This window comes from Agelaius tricolor, unplaced genomic scaffold (assembly GCF_023055355.1).
Source record: "Agelaius tricolor isolate 1412-34295 unplaced genomic scaffold, bAgeTri1.0.p SCAF_20, whole genome shotgun sequence".
Classification (NCBI taxonomy): domain Eukaryota; kingdom Metazoa; phylum Chordata; class Aves; order Passeriformes; family Icteridae; genus Agelaius; species Agelaius tricolor.
In genome coordinates, this window is record NW_027269280.1 from 9,937,304 (window position 1) to 9,953,745 (window position 16,442).

The following is a 16,442-nucleotide window of genomic DNA, read 5'->3' on the forward strand; positions in this document are numbered from 1 at the left end:
CTATAGAACTCTGTGGGTATCTTGCACTGCATGTCACTCCCTCGGTGCACTGAGAGCAATTCAGCTCGAGGAACCATCACCGCCACCACTGTTATCTTTATTGCCAGTCCTGCCTGATAAGTCTGCTCCCTCCAGGATGGCTGAGCCCAGTGAGTAGCCCAGACCCGTGTGTGTGTGTTCAGGAGAAAGCAAAGCTCGTGCTCAGGAGCTGCTTGCTGAGATCCCAACAGCAGGAGCTTCAAACAACCCCAAGGGCTGCTTTAAAAACATGGAATTTGCAGAGCTCTGCACAAGCAGTCCCTGGGTTTTTCCAGCACATTGGGATTCAGGTGGTTCTCAGCTTGGAGGGGCAGAAATGTGCTGTAATTCTGTGGGTCCTGCTGTCCTTTCTGACATTACACTGCAAATTCATGGCAAAACTCAGCATGGAGTCAGTGACTTGTGCTGGGCTTGGGCTTTCTGACCCAGGGTTGCTTTCTGAGCTGTGTCCCACGTGGGAGGTGCCTGGGGTTTGGTGTCCTGCAGGGCAGGGCAGAGCTGCACAGGGTTCCTGGCACAGGGTGAAGCTGGGCTGGCAGCCTTGGTGCACAGATCCTTGTCCATGGTGGCAATGTCCTTGCATCTCAGATGGCTGTGGGAGCCAGGAGCCCTTGTCTCCCCCATGCCAGCTCTGGCTGCCTGCTGGCAGTGGCAAACAGCCATTCCCCTCCCTCCTGCTGAGCTGCTGGTGCCACTTGTCCCCTCCATTTCAGCTTGCTCAGGGACTGGGATTTTCTCCCAGCTCTGGGAACTGCTGGAGCTGGGATCGCAGCTGGCTCCTCGTGGAGTACCAACAGCTCCCAGGGCACCAGCAGCTCCCAGGTTTCTATCTGCTGTGTCTGGTGGCACCCCTGAGCTGTCCAGAACCACCCAGGTGCTGTGGATGCAGCCTTGGCTGGGAAAGGGAGGGCTCCTGGCTCCGAGCATCTGAGGAGAAACAGTTCCGGTGTTCACAACAAGTCAGTCATGGCTTCACCTGCTGTGTTGGCTCTTGCTGAGGGGTGGAAACACTTGGAGAAGGTCCCCCTTTGTCCCTCTCTCTGGGCAGAAGGGCCTTGGGGAGCCTGGCAGGGCTCTCTGGTGGTGTCCCCAAGCTCCTGGCCCTGGGATCTGTTGCCATCCTGGTGCTGCAGGGAGGGGCTGTCCCTGCCCAGCAAGGCCCTGGCAGCAGTGGGTGCTGGAGGGGCACAGGGCAGGCACTGCCAGGCTCTGAGCAGGCACTGGGGAAGGCAGAGAGCTCCTCCCAGCTCCCTTCTGAGGCCACAGGATGTGGGAAAGTGACTTTTAGAGAAATAAAGGAGACTTCCTTTTGGGTCAAGTGCTCTGGAAGGGAACGATTTTGAGATGAAAGGCTTTTTGCTCTGGTAATACAGACTCACATTGCCTAGAGGGAAGTCTGCCTTATGCCAGGCTGCTTTTCCCTCTGGGGGCATTGAGATTGCAATTGAAGATGAATTTTCAACATACAAAAGAGAAGAAGAAAGCTGAGAGAAGACTTTAAAACATATCAGGGGTTCTCGTGGTCTGTTTTAATTTGTCAGCTTGTCTCTCTCGCTTGTAACATCCCTGTTGGGGGCAGGGATTGTTCCTCCTCTTCCCTTTGTGACTTGCTCCTTCCCTCTGGCATCTTCATCAATCCCAAGCTCTGTTTTAATATTTTTCATTTTTTTCTTTTTTTCTTTTTTTTTCCCTTTTTTGCACCCACGGCTGGTTGACAGAGCAGCAGGAGCTCCTGTGTGCTGCCCTGGGTGATCCCCGGGCTGGAAGAGATCAGAGAATCACAGAATGGTTGGGGTTGGAAGGATCCTTAAAGGCCATTTAGCTCCAACCCCCTGCTATAGGCAGGAATGTCAGCCACTGGACCAGGGTCTTGGTTAGCAGGGGGTGAGGAGAGAGCAGCCCTCAGCCTTGGGAGCAGCCAGGTGAAACCCCCTGAAAGGCCTGGCATGGACCCTTTCACTGTCAGTTTATGATCTGAAGGGTCTCTTTTGAAAGCATGGTACATTTGGCTTTGGTAAGGCTATGGGAAGCCTCAGAGTGTTTAATTTCTCTGCTTTCTGCTGGTTTCTCCCCCCCTGCCCTGCAGGGATGAGGCACACGCTGGGCTCTGCTGCTGCTTAGTGTGAAGTGCTGTAAAACCCCAGCATTGATTTCTCAATCAAAGGTGTCTGTTTGCTCCTCGGTCTGTCCTTTAATGCCTGAAAATCCATTTTTCACTCCCCAACAGTTTGCTGTAAGGTTTTTAAATCAACTGTTGTGCTTCAGAGCTCTGGGAAGAGAATGGATTCAGTCGAGTCGGCTCACCAGTGAGTTTTGAACCAGACAGAAAACAGCCAGAGGCTGTCGGGGCTCTCCAGTCTCAGGTGAGACCTTTCCCTGTGCATCACTGTGGTTGGTACAGGCCAACATTGTTCTCCTTGTTCAGCTTTCTCTCTTTGGAAAGCTGTGGGTCTCCCTCCTGCCCCAACAGTGACCCTGGCTCAGCAGCTCTGTGCTCCCCAGGCTTTGGGGATTGTAGGCTGAAGTTTCAGGTTGTCCTGAAAACAGATGCCAGAAAAACCTCCAGACTTTTATATGATACTAAAAAGGAACAGCATGTTCCCACCTGTGCTTCCCATATTTTCTTGGCAGTCACAGCATTTGCTCACTGTTCCCAGAGCTGTTCCCACAGCTCTCCAGGGGCTGCACAGCTGCCCCAAGCCCTGCTGAAATGCAGCTGCTTTTGGGGAGGAGCAGAGTGGCTTGGGGCAGCAGGGAATGCTGCTGGCCTGGGCTGTGCTGCTGCAGGAATTGCAGCTGGAGACTGGGCTGGGACAGCTGCAGCAGCTCCTGCCTTGGCCTCTGCCCCTCCAGCAGCTCTCCTGGATTACAGTAATGTAGTAAAGGTGTTTAACCCCATCTTCCCCCTTGCTACAGGAGGGAAAATGCCATGGAAAATCTTTTCCAAAGGTGGGAGTGGGGTTGCTCTGCAGCCTGGGAGGTGCTGGTGGAGGCAGGAGGGAAGGGGAAGGCTGGTGAAATGCAGGTGATTCCTGGTGCTAATTGTATGCAGCAGATTTATCTGGAAGGAGCTGAAGGATGTGCATCAAGGATGTCTCAGCTATTCAAGTGAGAAATCAAATTAAACTTTGCATCAAACAGAGGAGCTGCTCTGTGCTGGGAGTTGTGTCGGATCCATTAAGGTTTTCCTGTGCCAGGGCCCCAGAGGTTGGTGGAGAGGAAAACCAGTGCAGGGGCTGTGTTTGCTGCTCACCTGGATGTGTTAATGATGTGGGCAGCAGGAAAGGGGATCAGGACAGCTTTAACCTTCAGGACAGCTGTGTGTGTGTGGGGAGGGGGACAGTTCTGTGTGCCCAGCAGGCACTGGGGGATCCTCAGGGCTCAGCCCCAGGGAGCTGGAGCTCTGGAAAACACTCTTATCCCAGTTCTTATCCCAGTTCTCTTCTCCTGATCTCCCAGCAATAGGCTGGGACACAGAGCCCCTTGGGAACCCTGAGGTGTCTGGGAGGCAGCTGGGAGAAATCTGAAGAAAAGCAAAACCATCAGCACCACACAGAAGCGTGGCCCTGCCTTGCCTCTCATCAGGCACAAGTGCACATGTGCTGCAGGCAAGGGGCAGATCTGGACAGCACATTGCTCCCTGCACAGGGACAGACTGCTCAGAGGCTGGGTGGAGCAGACTGGGCATGGCAGAGGTGGCAGCCCAGAGGAAGCTGCCAGCCTGGTGCCAGGGGAATCGTCTGCTGGGAATCTGTGCAGGATTTTGGCTGCAAAGTTATTTCCCCACACAGCACCAGAGGCTCCGAGTGCTCCCAGGTAACCAAAGCTCATCCAGCTCTCACCATGGTGATGGTGGGATGCACCAAAGAGCTGTCAGGAGGAGGAGAGGAACACTGAGCTTCCTCAAGTGCTGAGTGCCACAGGGTTCTCTGCCTCATGTACAAAGGCCCAGCTTGGCAGCTGCTGTCTGGTTTGGTCTCTCTTCAGCACTGCTGCTCTGCTTTGGAAGCTCTAGCTTGGTATTTTAAAGCCATTTGCAGCACTGCTGCTCTGCTGCCAGGAGTAAAATTGGTCTGACCTGGGATGTACAGACACATCCTGGTGCTGGAGCACAAAAACCCCCTGACAGGCAGGGCTGAGGCTCCTTGGGTGTCCTGCCTACTGCTGGGGCTGGATTAGGGCTCTCCAGCCAAGTAAATATCTTCCCTTCTTCCTTTTCTGTCATCTTACAAGGATTTTCAGGAATTTAAGATGCTAAACCCCAATTAGGCAGCACTTATTAATTTCCGAGCTGTAATTTATTTACAGAGTGCTGCCGTTTGCAGCAGCGAGCGCCGGTAATTGCTGCAGTTTTCTTTCCAGGCTGGGAGCTGAGAGCCTTGAGAAGCCTCAGTGTGGCAGCCAGGGCTGGTTCTGGGTGCACCCTGCCTCCCAGAGATGTTGGATTTTGGCCTTTTCTGACCCAGAGATGGGGCAACTTCGAGGTGTTTTAAAAACTTTTATTCCATTTTCAGTCTCATATGAAGGGTGGGACAATACAGATGTTATAATTCACATCATCACAATCAGAAGCCAACTATCTCCTAATTACAAAACATTATAGGTGTTTCTTGGCCTATCAGCTTTAGCCACGCCATGCTGTAGGCGCCTTAAAGCCAATCATCTAAAATTACCCCTTGTGGGTCCCACAACAATACAATTTTCACAGTTCTATTTCTCTAAAGTATCCAGTCTTATTAGCTGGGCCATCCTTTGAAACTTGCTTCTAGTTCCATTTCTCTCCCAACAATGTCTGTCTATTCCATGGCATTTCTAAGTCAGCATTTCTTATCTCAAAGTTTGCATACAGATGCACACTGCGTGAGCCTTCTTTCAGGCTTTGAGAATTCTCTACAAATTCATTTCCCACATTTCTCCCTCTCTCTTGAATGGAAAAAACTTTTTTGATGGGATACAAGGAGCTGAGGAAGGAGCTGATTCTCACCCGGACAGCCCAGCTTTTGCTGAAGGCAGTCCTGTCCTGGGGCATGGGGACAGGCCAGGGGCAGCAGCTCCATCCTCTCCTCTTTGCTGTCTCAGTGGTTCCCTTTCGTTTGTCCTGGAAGGATATGGGTGTCCTCATCCTGCTCCAGAGCAAGGCTGGACCAGGCACCTGGCTGTGGGTGTGAGGGCAGAGCTGAGGGAAATCAGTGAGGCCAAAGCAGATGAGACCCCACACGCTTGTGCTTGAGGCCGCCAGCAGCAGGGATGGATCTGTGCAGTGGGATGGCTCCAGGCTGTGCCCTCCCCTTCTCTCCCTGGCACAGCCTGCTGCTCAGAGCTGCAGAGGTGCTGAATCCAAGCTCTGCTGACATGTGACCAATTCCTCTAGGGCTGGCTGAGCTGTTTTCCTGGGGCACTGGCTCCTCCAGGATGAGCTGGAGGATTTTTCATTCAATTTTGTCTCCATTTTGTCTCCACTGGGGCTGGGTTGAGAGAGGGGAGCAGCCCCCTGTGGTTTGGGGGTGGAGAAGCTCTCCCTGCTCCAGCCACTGGGTTGTCTTGCCATCTACACCAGCAACACCTTCAGGAGTCTCCCTGATGGCTCTTTAGGGAAATAAGCTGGAGGTTCATCAAAGTGCCAAACCACTGCCTTCACCTTGTTGTGCTTCCCAAGGACCCCTGGAAAATGGGGGAACAGAGCTGCTCCCCTGCCCCTCCCATGGGATGGGATCTGCTGGGGCTGAGTGTGTTTGTGTGGGACTGTGAGGTCCTGGTTTTGGTTTGACTCCAGAGGCACTGCCAAAACTCCAGTGTTTCCTGCAGCCTTTGACAAATGACTGCAAAATATTCTGGTTTTATCTTGTAGCAGCCTCCTGAGAGGCTCCTCCTCGGCCCTGCTGAGCTTGCCAAGGAAGCAGTTGTACCGAGCCACCATCTCCAGTTGATCCATAGTTCCTGTTTGTGGGCACAGGAAGTGTTCCAGGCTCCCAGGAGGGGGTAGGGATGGGAGCCTGGATGGATTGGCCATCTGGAATGCTGCTGGGCCATTTGGTACGGAGGATCTTAGAGGAAGAGCCTCTGGTGCTGCAGTGAGCTCTGTGCTGTTGGGATAATTTCTGGGAGCTTGTGCAGGCAAGTCCTGGCTTCTGAAATGCCTGAAACCAGTGAGTTTGGACCACTGCCTGCTGCTGGGATGATCCTCTTTAATATCCCTGTCCAAGTATCCATGGAGAAATGTGACCTGCTTCTTCCTAGGCTGAGCATACCAGGATGCTGCCAGAGGGTTCCTGGGTTTGTTTCTTGATCCTCACCTCTTCCTCAAGCACTTGGTGATGCCCCATGATGTGTGAGGAAGGGCTGCAGGGAGCCTCTCTTCTCTCTCCATGGCTGACCTGCAGAGCAGGAATCTGGCCCTGGAGCATCCCCTGCCCTTTGTAGGGCTCGAGTTCAGCAGTCCCCAAACTTAAAATGCAAATGAAATGGAAATTGAAGGGCAAAGGGGCTGCTGACTCCTTCACTGCTGGGCTCTGCTCCTGCAGAAGTGTTCCTTGTGTTCCCCTTCCCCAGCTGGCCTGGGCGAGGCCCTGGCAGGATAAAGGAAGGCAATTTCCTCAGCTCCTGCTGAGATCTTACGTGTTTCTGTTAAGGCAGAGAAGAGAAGGGAGCACCCCGAGCATCCTGGAGCTGTGGTACTGTGGAGTTGTGCAGCACTCAGCCAGACTGAATGATCATTTACACTGCTCTTTCCCAGCTAACAGAATAAATAACACAGCTGCTGAGCAGCAGCAGAGAACCTCTTGGTGTGACAGCTCCAAGGGAAGCCAGACCCTTTTCCTCCAGCCCTGTGCTGTGACCCAGGGCAGTTCCCAGCCAGCCCAGCTGGGTGTTTGTCACCATCAGGGGGGTGGAAGGGAACAGCCAGTGCCGTGACACAGCTCTGAGCTGCTTGTGGAAGGAACGTCTATTTCAAGGAGTCAGAGCCTTTCTAACCTACCTTCCTTTGAAAGGAAAAAAGCCCACCTAAATATATCCTCCCAGAATTAGAGCTTTTAGCCTGCCTGCCTCCTGCAGCCCATTGTCCGGAGCACCAAGAGCTGTTTCCCTGGAAATGGCAGTGCAGGCTAATTGCTGTTTGAAGCCTTTCCTCCCACGGAGCAGAGCTCAGCCTGGAATACCATTCCCTTCTCTAACAGCTCTCTGGCAGAACAGGCTTCCCAACCTATTTCTCCCTGGTTTTCTCCCTGGACAAGCAAGATTTCATCAGAAGTGTTTCCCTGCAGAAGCCACCCGAGGGTGTGTGAGCAATGAGGGAGCTGCTGGGGACACACCTGGGGACTGACAGCTCCAGGGGAGCTCAGGGGACCCTCAGCAGTGAGATGAACCTGGAGCCTTCCCTACAGGTGAGTCAAGGCAAAAAAGAAATGTGAATAGGAGGAAAAGCACATCTGATGTATGTGGTTTTTTCACTTAAGCTCATGAAGAAGAGCAGGCTGTCAGAAGGCAGGACAGGCATTGCAGTGACAGCTTCTTATTTAATATAATTGCTACACCTCAGAAAAAAAAAGAAAAACAAAAAGCCTTCTTATGAGCTAAGATGATTTTTCCCTCAAGAAATCCTCGAGGTGGGGTGTTAGCATTGAACTCTGCAGAGGAGAGCCCTGCTCCCAGTGAGCCCCTGGGGCTGGGAAGGCACTGGGTGGGAAGGGAGGATGCTGGGGAGGAACGTGGCCCAGCAGTGCCCTCTTTGGGCACAGCACTGCAGGGTGTGCACCCACATCTCTCCTTCATTGCCTGGGACACAGCAGGACTTTGCTCCTTGTGCAGCACGGCCGGGCTGGAGATGCTCACACACAGCAGGAGTTTGCTGCTTTGGCATACCTGGGCCTGCTCACTTCCCCAAATCTTGCTGCTCTTGGTTACCTTGTGGTGTCCCTGCTCATGACAGGAGGGTTGGAAGCAGATGATCCTTAAGGTCCATTCCCAGCCAATCCGTCCTGTGTTTCTGGGAGCTCCTGGCAGCTGTTTGTGTCTCCCTGAAATGCTCCTTCCTCTGAACTCCTTCCACTGATGCTTGTGTCCCTTCCCTGCTGCTGTGCTTGGCCTGTTCTGCTCCCTCAGGTGTCCCCAGCTCAGCCATCCTCTCCCACAGCTCTGCTGGCCAGCACAGCTGGTTCCCAAGCTGGGAAGCTTCCCCTGGAGCAGACCCCCCCTGTCACACTCTGCCCTGTGGCTGTGGGGGCTCTGTGTTTGTCCCCCTTCCCCAGAGCAGTGGGAAGGGCACATGCTGTGCAGGGGAGGAGGAGCTGGGAGGTGGCACCAGGGTCCCTGTGACTCAGGGATTGCCATGAGCTCTGCACAGGCTTTTCCAGTGGTCCTGGGGAGGAGCTGCATCCTCTCTGCCTTCCCAGGAGGGCTCAGAGCAGGCTGCTGCACACCTTCCCTCCCCTCTGAAGGGTGGGGAGAATTTATTGAGGTTATTCATGTGGCTTTTGTAGTGTTTAGGCTGTTTGGCTGTTGTTTGCTCCTGTTTGTGCTCCACAAGCATCACTGAGGCTCTTGCTGCCCTCCACAACCCCTGTGCCAAACTGCTGCAGGGACAGAGTGAGCTTTGCCCTGGCAGAAAGGAGCCCCTGGCACTGGGTCCTTTCCCTCAGCTCCTCTTGGCTGTGCCCAGCACGAGTGGTGTTTGTTGGCCGGGCTCCCTCCCTGCACTGCTGCCTGCCTCGTGCTTGTCCCTGAGAGGAACCAGCAGCACATGATGGTTTGGAGACAAATCAGGCTCCCAGGTGTCAGGGCAGAGGTGAGGGATCTGGAAATCTGAGCTTCACCTGCCTGCAATTCATTCTGGGCTTTGCTGGAGCGAGCTGCTGATCAGCTGCTGTGGTGCCCAATTCCCTTTGCCATGGAACAGAGAGGTGGGAACAAACCTTGGCAAATCAGCTCTGCTCTTCTGGGGAAGCAGCACAGGCTGGGAAAACGCTGGGCATGGCTCACCAGCTGCACCCACGGGGCTGGCAGTGGGAGCTGGGGCTGGCTGAGCCAGGCTGCAGGGCTGGGAGGTGCCATGGCTGTCCTGGAGCTGTCCCTGTCCCCCATGTCCTTGGGTGAGTGAGGGGCTGGCAGGTTCAAACCCCAGCTCTGGCACTGCTGAGTGCTTGAGCAGCTGCCAGCTCCGAGCTGCCAGGGGCTGATCTGTCACCAGTGACTGTGGCCAGCCCTGGGGACAGGGTGGCTCGTGGTCCCTTGGAGAGGGGGCAGCCTGTCCTTGCTCCCTGCCCCACAGCAGTGCCCAGCCTGCTCACCCTGCTCACTTGGTGTGCTTGTGGAGGGTGAAGTCACAGATATTTCTGGGCAGAGATAGGATCTCCAGCCAGCTCTCCTTTAATAAGATCCCGGGCACTGGAGGTGCCCCATTCCCTTATCTCCCCTCTGCAGATGTACAGGGCCCCCCTCTCCCTCCAGACTGGGAGGAAGCAGCTGAATCACTGCCACAGCCCCTTCTCTACCCCTAAATAAAAGGAGAGGTTGGATGGATGGCAAAGGAAGGCATGAACACAGCACTGCCCCAGTTTTCTGTGGCTCCCAGCGCTTCCTGGAAGCTGCCTGCTGGAAAGGGAATGTCCCTAACCAGGGAAGTGAGAGCCAGAGCATGTCTCCTGGCCAGAGTGGCCACCATGAGCCAAAAATGTGGAAAAAATAGATAGAAAAAGGGAATGGGCATCACTTCATCTATTACAGAGCCTGGAAAATGCAGAAGTTGGGAAGGGAAGGGAACAATGGGATGGGAAACTTCAGTGGAATCACTAGCAGTGAGGAGGAGGAATTGATTTTTAGCATATGAAAAATGAAAGGGGGAAAGAAAAAAGCTCTCAGCAATGCTGTTGAACTTGGAAAAGCTGAGTGTGTGGTGTTCTCTGTGGAGAAGGGATGATGCCTTCAGCTCATTTGACAGTGACCCTGTGGGAATCTGTCCCCATTCCTGCCATGGCCCAGGGCAGCAGGGTTTGGGAGTGTGGGGGGCTCAGGGCAGGCAGGGCCCCAGCTCCTGCCCTGGGCTGGAGAGGAGCAAGGAGTGAGGAGCAGCTCTCTGGAGGAGCCCTGAGCCCTGCTCTGGGGGCTGGGCTCCTGGGAAGAGCTCGATGGAGGTTTAGTGTGAGGTTATGCAATGATTGACCTGACAGGAGCAGGTGTGACTGAGCCAGCTCAGCTCCCAGCTGGGTCAGGCTGTGGTGCTGATACCATCAGGGCTTAGAAATGGAGTTTTCTTTGATCAGAAAGTCTTTAACGTGGCACCTTGCTGTGGAAATTGGTCTGGGAGAAGCTCTGTGCTTCCCCAGGGCCCATCCCCACTCCCCAGGCCAGGCTGAGCTGTTGGAACAACGCTTGCAGGGCCATTTGGGGTCTGTCCATTTGGGGTGTCAGGCAGTGCCACCAGAGGAGCAGACCTACCCCTCCCTGCTGTTGGAATTCCCTGTTGCTATGGTGACTCCTCAGGTGTGATGCTCTGGGTGCTGTCTCCCTGCCAGGTCCTGCATGCCCAGCAGAGCTGTGTGTGCACCTCAGGGTGTCCACGTGCTTGTCCCAGCCTGCAGAGGTGCTCCATAATCCCCTTGGAGCATGACTGGGATCTCTCCTGAGCTGGGGAAGGGTTTACTTGGAAGGTCTGATCAGAAGGTTCAGGAGAGGCCAGCAGGGCTCACCCCACTGTGAGAGCTCCTCAGCTAAACTCAGCCCTGAGTCACTCGTGAGTCAGCAATTCGGGGGCAGGGAATCTTAATTTCTCTTTTCTTCCCCTTTTTTCTTTCCCCTTTTTAACAATGATGCCTACCCAAGGTAGGCTCCAGATTGGATGGAATTTGTTCCTAACCCAGCACGTTGCCTGCCTGCAGTCCTCTCCCCTGGAGCATCCCTGAGCCACCCCAGGAGAGTGAGCTCCATCCTGTGATGCCTGCTGTGGCCAGGGCCTGTCTGCAGCTCAGCAGCCTCCCTGCCCATCATTAGTGGCCCAAGATGTGGAAAGCTCTGCCTGGCCAGTGAGGGCTCGTGCTGGCAAAGCTCTGTCCCAGGCTGTGGGCAAGCAGAGCATCCCTGGAGCTGCTTGGAAACACAGTGAGGGAAGATCCACCCAGATGCTCTTATCCCAGCATGGTGCACCAGTGCTGCAGCACTGCCAGCAGCAGCAGAATGCTCTGAGAAAACCACGTGAGGGTTAAAACAAAGAACACCAGGAGATGCAGATGTGCTGGGCCTCCAGACCAGTCTGAGTCAGAGCCTGAGACAAGAGATGCAGGACTACAGGGGGCTCTTCAAAATGCAGTTTATCGTATCCAAGATGTTACAGCAGTCCAGGGTCATGGGTGACAGAGCTACAGCTGTCAGCCACAGCTACAGGCAAGCCTGAAGACATTTTAATTTTGGTTACAATGCATTATATACTTTTCTTCACTGTGCATCTTAATGCATAACAACCAATCAGTACCTTTACTATTACCTACAGCCTATCATAACTACTATCATTACCACATTATGGTCATTACTAATCACATGAGTTAGTATGGTACAGTTTAAACTTAAAGTTGTTTTTCAGTTTTCTTGCAGTGCAATATTCTTAGACCTTTTTTCTACTTGCCACATGGACACATCTTGTTTGCCTGTGGTAGCTTTCTGCTGGGTAAAAACATCTTTTTGTTTGTGGTCAGCTTATCCTTTGCTCTAAGTCATAAAATCTCTTTCCAACTCGACATAACCTTGGCTTTCTTAGCTGTCCAGTAAGGCTGGCTGAGCAATCCTCAATTTACACATATCAAATATATATCAAAACTTGCTTCCATCTCTGTTTTGTTCTCAGGTTCTACATTCAGAGATCCTTCTGCCAAGCACACATATCCGTGAGACTTTCCTGTCAAACTTTCATCCTTCCCAACCAGTCTGTCCCTGTGCCATGTGTGCCACCAGCCAGCCCTCCCCAGAGGAGCTGCCTGGGGGCTGAGATGGAGCAGAGCTCTGTGCTGAACACCCTTTCCCAGGCTGGAGCAGCCTGGCCAGGCAGCTTCTCACAGTCCCTAGAAGTAAATCCTGGGAGCAGAGTCCCCACTGTCGGCTGTATTCATTTGTGTGAGATCCCACTGAGTGTGTTTTGCATAATTTGTTTCCCAGAATGAAGTGTTTTACAAGTGCAGCGTTTAATCACCTTGCAAAAAGGGGACGAAAAACCATCCCGGTGCCTGGGGCTGGGAAGTGGCTGGAGAGGAATCTGGAGGAGGGACCATGAGCTCACCCCAGCGTGTGAGCTGGGCTGTAGAGCCCAGAGGAGCGGGTGTGTGCTGGCAGAGAGCCTGGGGCTGGACAGGAGAGCTGGAAACACCAGACATGGAGATACCTGCAAGGAGCCAAGCCCCAGCATCCTGCCCAGGGGCTGGATCTGCTCCCCAGCCTGCCGTGCCTGCCCTGACTGGAGGAGGAGATGTGGGTGCTGTGTACCCCAAGCCTCTGCAAGCCAGCCCCATTGCAGCTCCTGACACACAGCTGGGGCCTTGGCACTCCTCCACCTCTGTTCTGGGTAGAGACACCCCAAAAGTTGGCAACTCAAGTATCTTCCCAGCTGAGTGTGTGCGTTTCTGGCAACAAGGGCAATCCAAGCAAGGCTGACAACACCTGAGCCAGGAAACTACTTCTGGTTCCTGCACAGAACCTGGCCCTTCTTCGAGGCAGAGGTACCTCTGTTTTGGTTAAGGATTGCTGGCCAGCATCCTTCTTTTTGGCCCTAGGGATAAATCAGGATAAATCAGTGGCTTGGTGGACTGTGTAGGGCACAGTGAGCAATGGGTGCTCCTGCTCTGCTCTGGGGATGGCAGTGGGTGTTGGCCTGAGGGGCTGCCGCTCTCACTGTCATTTATTTTTTATTCACAGCAGGTGAAGGATGAAAAATCAAAATAATGGCCAAGAATCCAGCATCCAGCATCCACTTGCCTTCTCTTGCCCATGGCAGAGCAATAAATCCAGTTAAGGCATTGCAGCGGGCGAGCACAAGGTTACCCAGCCCAGAGCCGAGGCTGATGCTGCCCAGCAGCCTCAAGGTGCGCTCTCCTCCTGTCCCTACCTGCCTTTGATGCGCTGCTGGTGGCGATCGCCTCAGCCGGGCTGGCAGAGCAGCAGGAGCCTGCCCATGACTAATGAGCCGTTTGTGCTGCTGCCCGGGCCGGTGGGGCTCTGAGAGCCGCGCTGATAAACCGAGTGCCTGCTCCTGCTGCGGGCATGGCCCCCGTGCCCTCCTATCCAAAGGAGCTCTGCTGCGAGTGCTGCTCCTCCTCTTCCATGGCCAAACAGCCTGCTGAGGGCTGAGGGCCCCGGTGCTGCTGAGGGCTGGTCCTGCTGAGGGCCGATCCTGCTGGCCAATACCACAAGCAAGCCTTCGCCTTAAGTAATGAAAACAACTAAATTACAAAAGGCTATCACACCACATCCATTTTCTAGCTAGCGTGGCAGAGCTTGGAAAATGCAAAAGGCTTAAGTCCTTTAATTCAGAGGTTTGGATCCTCTCCCTAGCTTAAATCATCTCCCATGACTAACTACCCTCTCTTAATCAACCTTAATCAACCTCATCATAGGCCTCTCCTATGCCCTCCCAGTCTTAATTGCAGGAGGCTGAGGGCCAGTCCTGCTGAGGGCTGATCCTGCCAAGGGCCGGTCCTGCTGAGGGCCCTGGTCCTGCTGAGGGCCATGGTCCTGCTGAGGGCTGAGGGCTAATCCTGCTGAGGGCCGTGGTCCTGCTGAGGGCTGGTTTTGCTGCTCGGCATTGTAAGGTGGGGATGACAGAGTGTGGGTGGTCCTGAGCATGGCCATGGGCTCCAGGAGCCTTCTGGCCACCCCTGTGCTGTGGGCATGACAGCCTGGTCAGAGTGAGAAAATGAGCTAAGTTTTCCCAGAATCGGCCTGAAAGAATTTAGGGAGTTGGAGATAAACAATGATGTCCAATTATTAAAAACAACCTGCAGTTGTTTTCCTAATGTCTGTTTTCTTGTTATTGTTTATAAATGAGCATCTTGTTAATTAGCCCATCAGGTGTGAAATGCATTGATTAAATGACCAATCAAGTCCACCTGTATTGGACCAGTGTAATAAAAGAAGTGGTTCAAAGTAAAGACTTGTGCTTATGCTACTCAGCCTTCTGATTGTCTTTTTGTCATTTCTTACTAAACGGTGACCCTGGTGTGGCTGTCAGCTTCACGGAGAGGGTCTGAGCTTTGAGCTTGGGCTCTGGGAGATGCTGCAGGAGCAGCACCATCCCTTAGGGAGACACATGCCCCTCCCTTGGCTGTGAGAAGAGAATGAGCAGCAGGGAAGGATGGATTTTGTTGGTGCTGCTGAACAGGAAAGGGAAGGAGCCTTGGGAGCAGGACCTCCTGTCCCTCAGCCACGTGTGGGGTGATGCCATCCTGGCAGGAGATCTGCAGGGTTGGGTTGGAGCAGCACAAACAGTGCAGAGTGGATGGGTGCCTGCCTCTGCCCCGTTATTTATTGTGCCATAAATCCGAGGCAAGGAGCAGCAGTGAGCGCTGTGAAGGGTTTCACACATGTCACATGTGTTTGTGTAATGGAGCAGATGCTCTTCTGAGCCCAGGGGCTCTGTGAGCAGCGGCTGCTGATGGATGGGGCAGCATTCAGCTGCCTGTGCAGCAACATGGACCTGCTTCCACATGAGCTGGGACAGCAGGGACCCTCCAGGAGCAGCGTCCCACCTGTGAGGGCACCTTCTGTGAGGGTGCTTTGTGGCTGATGCCATCCCATGGAGGCAGGGACCACTGAGGGGTTTTCTTTGAGGAGCTGCTGTTGATTTTGTGTGTGTGCTCATCTGAGAGCCCCTGAGCCCCTCGGATGGTCCTGGCCATGTGTGACAGGAGAGCTGTCACCAGTGCTGACAGGAGATGTTCCTAGGACGTGCAGCCAGCTGGGAGAGGCTGGGGTGGCACCTCTGCAGGGGGACAGGCCAGCACACAAACCCCCAGGACGTGCAGGGATGAGTCTGATGTGTGTGGCCCACTCGTGGGTGAGAGGCTGAGCAGGCACTGACAAGCTGGACATCAAACCTGGGTCAGCCAGGAGACATAAATCCTGGTATTTGGGATTAGTGCAGGTAATTTGTTTTAAAGACAGACAAATCCCTTTCCTGGAGGTGCCTGCCTGTCACGGGAGACGTTCCTTGTCTCCAGAGGAGTTACTCCAGCTGAACAGCTTCTGCTCTTTCAAGGGCAATGGACTCTGGAGTTGCTAATCACTGGGCTGAGGGATTTTTTCCCCTAACACTTGTTGGTGATTGCTTCCTCCTCCTCCTCCCTTTTGTGTTTCTGCAACACCCCAGGCTTGGGAAGAACCATCTGCTGATTTGATTAATGGCCCTCTTCTGAAAAAGCAACGGAGACAAATGTCCTCCTGAACATGGCAGAGAGAAATGAAGAAACAGGCTGGCTAATTTTCAGCCATTATTTTGGAACCCAAACTCCTTCCCAGTATCAATTTAGCTATTATTTCGAAAACTAATTAATTTTCACTCAGGCAGCTCCAAGAGACCTCAGTTTAGATAATTAAGAGCCCATAGATTATGAAAATTCCTGCTTTTGGATCCCACTGCACTGCTTGCCTTCAACAACACTCCCACCATCGTCCTGCTTACCAACTCCTTTCATCAATCCCTCTCTTTTTTTTTTGACAATCAAGAGTAAATAATTAGCTATGATGGATTTTGCTGCTTTCTTGCAGCTCCATTCCCTTTGTTTTTTTGGTTTTTTTAGTCCTTAAATGTTCTCCAACCAGGCAAATTTTGAGGTGGTTTTGCAGCTAATTACAGCAAGCAGAGAAAATTGCTGCTGCTGCCTGGAAGAGCTGGGGAAAGGTTGGATTTGGCTTACAGAAAAGTTGGGAGATAAGGTATGAGAAAGTAGATCCTAGAAAGTTAGCGATGGGATATTTTTTCTCTCTTTTTCAGTGTTGCATGATGTAACCTGAATTTAAAACACGAATTGCTGGGCTGGGCTGACCTCCCCTGCTGGCCTCTTGCTGTCACAGCTCTGGTCCTCTGGGACACCCAGTCCCTGGGAGATTTATCTCACCTTTCCAGAGTCAGAGTGATCTATTTCCCAGGCATTTCCCGGGAACTGAGCCACAGGGAGAAGGCTTCGGGTGTGGGAAGGGCAGAGAGGTGCTGGTGCAGCGAGGCTGTGGGGTGGGGATGCTTCTCCCACACCGGCCGGCGTTTATCTCTCCAGACCGCGGGTTTAACAAGGCCCTGCCTAGAGAGGATCTCTGACAATTTCATTTCCAGCGAGCTGTGAATTAGGAGACAGCCTGCACAACAATGCGGAGCAGGAACAGGCTCGTCAGCTAATTACTGTCCCCGTGTCCCCGCAGTGCCACCGCTGCTGCCC

At 53.4% G+C, this 16,442-nt stretch overlaps 1 long non-coding RNA gene across 1 annotated transcript in view; it reads left to right on the top strand.

Moving 5' to 3' along the window:
* LOC139598745 (uncharacterized) overlaps positions 1–16,442 on the top strand; it is a 35,178-nt gene that overhangs the window by 9,976 nt on the left and 8,760 nt on the right. The window contains exon 3 of the long non-coding RNA XR_011681996.1: positions 7,302–7,421. This is a non-coding gene — a long non-coding RNA (uncharacterized lncRNA). The remainder of the gene's footprint in view (positions 1–7,301; positions 7,422–16,442) is intronic.